Raw genomic sequence first — 7884 nt, 5'->3', positions numbered from 1 at the left:
TGACAAGGAAGTAAGCTAAGTGATGGGATATGGTACTAGGCAGAAAGAGTTGGCGAGAATAAAGGCCAAGCAAAGTTTGCTGATTTCTGAGAAGGGCTCAGAAGCGTACAAGGCCAGAGAACAAGTATAACGAGTATACTTGGTTGCGTTAAATGAGGGCGTTGAAAGGATTAGGTGGGGGAGGTCTATTACAGTACTGCAAGTGAAGCATAATGATTGTGCATCACAGAATTGCAGGCCAAGTCAGTACTCCGCCGTAATGGTGCAATGCGAAGCCATAATAGCGCAACGCAAGCCATAATAGCGGTATACAACATAGACTGTCAAGTGCCAAGAATGGCATAAACTCGTAGGTCTAATGAAGTGAAAGTGCATCACTTCATTGTAAAGTCATTTGGCTAAGGAATGAATCTATTGGCCAACACAATGAAGCTTTATTAAGTAGAAGTCAAGACAAAGCCAAAGTTGCAAGATGCAACATGCAACATGCGAGTTGGCATGTTGGCATGTCCGTGGAATTGAGTTGGCCCAAACTCAAGGACGATGCAAGCATGTAGAATACACTAAGGATTAGTCTATGCATGAGTTCCAGGAAGGGAAAAAGCTTGGACAAGTGCAAACAAGTTAGTAATGCAAGAGTGGCATTACTATTGTCATCCAAGTTGGCAAAGTGAAGCATATGACGCATGGGTAACCAGAGTGAGCTTAAGGAGCTGTCCTTGATGTTTGAAGCATAACGATTTTCCGTGCATGAGTTTACAGTGATAAGCATGCAGGGACAAGAGGGCTGAACGTTGGAGCAATATAGAATCCAGTATGGTACAACAAGTGTGCAATATTGCTCAAGTGACGGTTGCAAGTTAGTTACGAGCTTCACAAGCGTGCCAATGATGTGTGATGATGTAGAACGGTTATAAAGGAGTTTATAAGCGTGGGAGAAGTGTTCATCACCACCAAGAACAGGTGTGGCATCTGTTGGCTTGACAACACAAAAGGTGGCAGTTGGAAAAGCAAGTTGGCGGTTATGGAAACTACCTGATGGGACACATGGCTGTTCCATGCGTGTGCAAGTGTTGTGCACGGTTTTGGATAGTGAGTTTGCTGTATAAATAGTCCTAAGGAGTGGGAAAAATAACTAGGCTTACATAGGTGAGTTAGTCTCATGTTAGAGAGAGTTTTAGGCATTCACCAAGAGAGTGAATGGTCTGTTTTGGTCCATGTGATAGACGAGTTTTTTAATCTTCCTTTAGTGCAATAAAATGGGTTTGTTGCAGTATATCTTTGTGTTCATTATGTTGCTGATATTGTGTGAGAATTAGTTAAGTACATGGCAGAACTTCTTATGCTTATGGGGGCATGAAGAGTTAGAGAGAAAGAAGAAAAGACTTCTGTTGCGTATTTCCTTATGAGTGAAGGCATATGCATACTTTGGTGAAAGTATGCAAGGCTGAGAGATTTTGGGTGAAGTTGATTCACTGAACCAAAATCATTGCCGGTCATGTCCCATGAAAATTTTAGGCGATTAAATGGGCATGTGACAGTTGGCATGATGCGCAGCGATTGTGTGGTTTTGGTTTTGGCATGGTTGCGATGATGCGCAGCGATTGTGCGGCTTTGGTTTTGGCATGGTTGCCATGATGCACAGCGATTGTGCGGCTTTGATTTTGGCATAGTTGCCATGATGCGCAGCGATTGTGCGGCTTAGGGTTTTGTGTGTCGAAACCCTAGTTTAGCATTTGAAAAAAGATACCCTGGTAATTTTTACATTAGTGCATTAAATGCTCTAATAAATGTGTTTAATGTCACTGTTGACGTCATGTTATAGTAAGGTTTTACGATTTTACCCCATTGTCTAAAAACCACCAACATTAAGTGTCCTGCTTAGCTTGGAACATGGGTCTTGTTGCAAGGTAAGCATAAGATGGTGACAGACGAGGATAGAACTGAGACAGTAAGTCGTGAAAGAGGGCTAAGGAAACGTGCCAGACCTTTTTCGAGCAGTAAGTATAATTCGCAATCCTTGCATCTGGTAGCTTTGCACAAATCCCAGTACGACTAGGTGTCTTCGGGGCCTGGCTTTGGAACGCGAGGCGGAGCTGCTAGCATAAACTTGGTGTGAGAGGAACTTTTCAGCATCAAGGAGCTTGGAGTGGGTGTGGGCCGTCTGTAAAGCACTTGGAAAGGCATGGCTCTGGTAAGGGAAGCGCTTGCAAGGGAAGCGCTTGCGGTTTAGGGTTTGACACGCCGAAATCCTAATTAGCGCCCTGTTTTACTAGAATCGCTGAAGAATCCGCGTACGGACTCGGATTTTGATGGTCCGCCCCTTTATCGGACACGAAACAGAATTCTATATCTCCCTAGTCGGGGATATTTAGGTTTCGAGCTCGCTTGGGAGGCGAAAACGGCTCGACAGTGAAAAATCAGGAAGAAGTCAGGAGGGATGTTGCGGGCCCGGGGTGGCATAGTCGCGCGCCAGTCACCTATTCCCTTTCATGGATCAAGAAGGAATCTTCATTCTGTTCAAGCTCTAAAAACTCTGTCCGCATGAAAAGAGGTATTGAACCTCTTCTGTTTTTCTGTTGTTCGTCTGGATCCGTGTTTTCGTCTGCAGTGTCTCTCCAGTGGATTCCAAAATTTACCAAAACTCCGTTGTATTCTTAGGACCAATGGATGAAATATATGCTCGAAAACGATCACATTAGGTATAATCTTGGAGATTGTGGTTGCGTTGTCGGTCCATCCTCGACCTTAGGTTGTTCAGTGGACCCTCTGATCGTGATGATGATGTGTTGTGAATGATGCATGGTCGAAAACTTCTGGCGCCCATGGATGAAATAGGGAGGCGTTTCATTGCCGATGCGCTGCTATCAAGTCTCCCGGGACTTTGTTCCAAGTTATATCCTTCGAACCATCTTCTGAATCTTAGACTATCATACGGAATGGGACGCAGCGAGAAGTCCCCAGTTATACTTTGGTTTGATATGATGGCATAGATGGATATGTGAATGTAACCTTCTGGCGTGCTTTTTGGATTCTTCGGTGCCCATGTACGGCTTCATGTTGAGAAATTCCCGCGGCTCATAAAACCTCGACAATGATGATGTTTGAGGGGAGTGAAAGCGTCTCATGCTGGTAGTCCACATGCGTAACCTACTTTCATTACATCGCCTTGAATCCCTGTCCACGGGATTTGATATAAGCCTATCGTACTCTTCTAGATGTGACACTGGGATGCTCAGAAATGACATGATGAAATATTCTGGATACTATAGGCTTGGGATCCTCCGCGGCCTCGTAAAGTGTCGAAGGCGTCTTCTAGATAGAGAGGTGATGATATTCTTGCGCTGCACCCTTGAAGAGTAGATGACCTTGTTGTGGGTACGGCTTTTTGGTTGACTGTGTTTTCTGAGCTTTGACAGTGAAGGGATTCCGTGTATATCCTCAGTCCTCAAGTATGGTTTACGTGTTTCCATCTTTGTAGTAATTGCTGCTGTGGTGAAGCTCTGGCTGGTATCAACGAATGAGCGACAACAATTCTTGGTAGGAGATGTAATCAGAAGAGACTACATTGTCGTGGTAACAAAGTAGGTTGGCTGGGATTGTATGGGATTCCGTGGAAGTAAAAGGATTGGATGGATGCGTAAGCGAGCAAACTGTGAAGATTGGCTAGATGTGACCATGTTCCTTGACATGGGGAGCGTGGTTGTACGACCCTTTGCAGGAAGAAGTGGCGTTGAAGCATCCTCGGCTCTTGGAGAGGATGTTGAAACTTATGGAGTAAAAACGCTGGAGTTTCGTCTTCGGATCCTAGAGCAGCTTATGGAGAGAACGCCGAAGCGGAGTTGATGTTGGAGCGAATGTTAAAGCGGAGCGGTGCTGAAGTGAACATTGAAGCGGAGCCACTGGAGAGGCTGCGTCAACCAGTGTGTTGTAAGACTGGACGCCCTTCAAGCGGATAGTGGTTAGGAGTCCCCAGTTCCATCTCTCAACCGTTCTCTCTAGGAGAGGTTGGGATTTGGGAACGATTTCTCTGTTTGGAAAAGGCTGCTTTCCTGATACGGTGCGGTTTAGGGCTGCAAACATGTCTTGACGTTGTGCCTTGGGAAACATAGAATTTCCTATAAATGTTTCATCATGGAATGCACAGTTTTGTGGGCGAAGTCCCAAGAAATCATGCGTCTCTTGACAGGAAGAGAGTCTTCGTGAACTCAGGGGTTTTGCTGTTTTTTTTTTTTGCTTCGATTTTGGGGAAGTCTTCCCTGATCTTTACGTGTGATGAAGTCGGATTGCTGATTCCCTATGGGGCGTTCAAGTGTAACGCTTGAAGGATGCAAGCTGCTAGCGCTTGGAAGATGCAAGCATCTGTAAAGATGCAAGCTGTTGTAAAATGCAAGTTGCTGTAAAGATGCAAGCTGGAAGTGCAAGTGTGACACTGGAAGGACGCAAGATATCAGCGCGCTGGAAAATATGCAAGCTGACGACACTGGAAAGATGCAAGCTGCCGGCGCTGGAAAGATGCAAGTTGTTAGCGTTGGATCTTGCTGTAACGAGCGCTGGCTTAGCATGGACGTTGGCTTGGAACGACTCTGGCTTGGCGTAGGCGCTGGTTCCGGCGTGGGCGCTGTATCAATAAAGTGGTCCAGCATATTCCAGGTATGTACTCCAGCGTTTCTTGTGTTGGTGCAGACCCTAGCCATAGGTATGCCTCCCATAAAGAAATATTGTTCTTCTCTTCTAATATTAATGTGGTAGCGTCAGGTACCTCATGAATAGTGACTGATAATCGTTATGATGCAAAGTAGGTACACATGGGCATGCAACTGATTCCACAGAGACTAGTGTTAGGGTTTCTATTAGATCCAAAGTTGCAGGCCAAGGTGACCAAAGGTCCTTCTGCGGACGTGGTCAAACAACAAGAGGCGGAGATTGGAATGTTGTCCAAAGAGTTGGAGCTGAAACAGGAGGTCCTTCAAATGACGAAGGACGTATTCCTCGAGAAGAGAAAACCACTATTGAATGGCTTCCTTTGGATGCACTTCTGTCTTCTAAAATTCTTTTGTGTTTTTTTTTTTTAAAGGCAAATGAAACATCTGGCTTATGGTTTTGATTTTATGGATTTCTGGGTTGATAGACAAGTGTTGCCTATGAGGTTTTTGGGTTATTTTTCAGGATGAAAGTTTTAGAATGATGTCATTTTTGGTTATGATTGTAAGCGATACAAACATCCCAAGGAAAATATGAAATCTTGAACGTTGCGTGTTGGTAGATGACATGGGATGACACATAACATGGCTATTGGTTTTATCATTCCCGTGAAAACTTGAAATTTTAACCCATATATTCAATCTAGGAAAGACTTACTCGGTTTCCCGGATCTCCTAATGAAAAAGGGATCCTCCGTGTGTAAGATCGAGTTTTGTGGGAATCACCGCCGCGATTGTGGAAAGTCCCCAGTCGTTTTGAGTCACTTTATGACTGGATCATTTGCTTTCGATTTCTTTGAAGTCCCCAGCCGTCTCTTGCGGTTTACGAATGGTAACCAGGTTGTCTGGTAGTCGAGTTGTGGATCCCTGAACAGATCGCTCGCTTCTGCCGTCCTGCTATCTGAATTGAAGTACGAGATCGAGGATTGAAAACTGACATTGTAATCGAAAGATCAATCTCCCACTTTGGTCGCCAATTGTTTATGGTTAAAAATCGTTTCTGCCAATTTTGGTAATTTCGGTAGGTGAGTGAGAAACAAATTTAAACCCTAAACAAATGTACTACACGGGAGTACTTTATATTCGAGAGATCAATCTGTACAACTCCGACCTAAACCAAGAAATGGTCGTTCCGGATTTGTTTCGGTCACAAAGAGGAGGAGAATAGGGAGGGAAGCGAAGAGAGTGTTGAGACCATAAAAGTTCTGGAAGAGTAGTACTTGACTTGTTTGAGAAGGTGAAAGCTTTTGGGAAAGCTAGAAAAGTTTCCTTTCGGAGTATTGTATTTCTCCTGACCAAAAACTTGTTTTTTTTGGTGGAAATAGGTAAGACCTATTTATACAAGTCTAAGTGAAACGTACTCTGGCCTCGTAAGAAAAAGAAAAGAATGAGTTAAATGGGAAAAGGTGGTAACGCCTGGTATTGATGGAATTTGATGGAATTGATGTTCCATAATGAAAGAGCGTTTCACTATTACTTCCTGCATTTACTAACCGTTTTATTCTTAATAGACTGTCTTGAAACGGGCATTTGTGTATCCCGCACGCTGTAAACCGCCAAACCAAAACCCTAAAGAGCATCCCCCAGTTTGTGACATGTATTGATGTCTCGAGTGTTTTCGTGAAAAACGTGTAGCATGTCGCTGGTGTTTGATAAGTTGAGCTTGAGAGATGTGCCGGCTCAGTGGCGACCTTCGACGGTCGAGATTTTGCATCTTGAGAGGAATCGTGGCCTTTGATGTAGACGCATCATGCCAAAGTGCAAGGGTTGCATGGCATGCGCCAATGGCTTGTGTGGAATGCCTTGGTTGTAGGTTGCGCATCGGGTGCAGATGGCAATGCCAAAATGCAAGTGTTGCATGGTATGTGCCAATGGCGCGCGTAGCGGCTTGGCCCTAGGTTTGCACGGCTTGGCATGCTAGGTCGCAAGCGTCGCTTGGCATGTGCCGATGGCGCGCGTGGCGTCTTGGCCCTAGGTTTGCACGGCTTGGGATGCTAGCTCGCAAGCGTCGCTTGGCATGTGCCAATGGTGTGTGTGGAGGCTTGGCCCTAGGTTTGCACGGCTTGGCATGCTAGGTCGCAAGCGTCACTTGGCATGTGCCAATGGCGCGTGTGGCGGCATGGCCCTAGGTTTGCACGCCTTGGCATGCTTAATCACAAGCGTCGCTTGGCATGTGCCAATGGCGCGCGTGGCGGCTTGTCCCTAGGTTTGTACGGCTTGGCATGCTAGGTCGCAAGCGTCACTTGGCATGTGCCAATGGCGCGTGTGACGGCTTGGCCCTAGGTTTGCACAGCTTTGCATGCTAGGTTGCAAGTGTCGCTTGGCATGTTCCAATGCCGCGTGTGGCGGCTTGGCTCTAGGTTTGCACGGGTTGGCATGCTAGGTCGCAAGCGTCACTTGGCATGTTCCAATGGCGCGTGTGGCGGCTTGGCCCTAGGTTGGCACGACTTGGCATGCTAGGTCACAAGCGTCACTTTGCATGTGTCAATGGCACGTGTGGAGGCTTGGCTCTAGGTTTGCATGGCTTGGAAAGCTAGGTCGCAAACGTCGCTTGGCATGTGCCAGTGGCGCGTGTGGCGGCTTGGCCCTAGGTTTGCAAGAATTGGCATGCTAGGTCACAAGCGTCGCTTGGCATGCTAGGTCGCAAGCGTCGCTTGGCACGTGCCAATGGCGCGTGTGGCGGCTTGGCCCTAGGTTTGCACGGCTTGGCATGCTAGGTCGCAAGCGTTACTTGGCACGTGCCAATGGCGCGTGTGGCGGCTTGGCCCTAGGTTTGCACGGCTTGGCATGCTAGGTCGCAAGCGTCGCTTGGCATGTGTCAATGGCGCGTGTGGCGGCTTGGCCCTAGGTTTGCGCGGCTTGGAATTCCAGGTCGCAAGCGTCTCTTGGCATGTGCCTATGGCGCGTGTGGTGCAATGATTGTACAACTCGAATTTGGCACGGTTGCCCTGAAGCGCAATGATTCTGCGGCTCGAATTTGGCATGATTGTCGTGAAGCGCAATGATTGTGCAGCTCGAATTTGGCACGGTTGCTGTGAAGCGCAATGATTGTGCGGCTTGGTTTTGGCATGGTTTCCATGATGCACAATGATTGTGCGGATTTGGTTTTGGCATAGTTGCCATGATGCGCAGCGATTGTGTGGCTTTGGTTTTGGCATAGTTGCCATGATGCCTAGCGATT

This window comes from Papaver somniferum, chromosome 2 (assembly GCF_003573695.1).
Source record: "Papaver somniferum cultivar HN1 chromosome 2, ASM357369v1, whole genome shotgun sequence".
NCBI classification, from domain to species: domain Eukaryota; kingdom Viridiplantae; phylum Streptophyta; class Magnoliopsida; order Ranunculales; family Papaveraceae; genus Papaver; species Papaver somniferum.
This window is presented reverse-complemented; position numbering follows the sequence as displayed.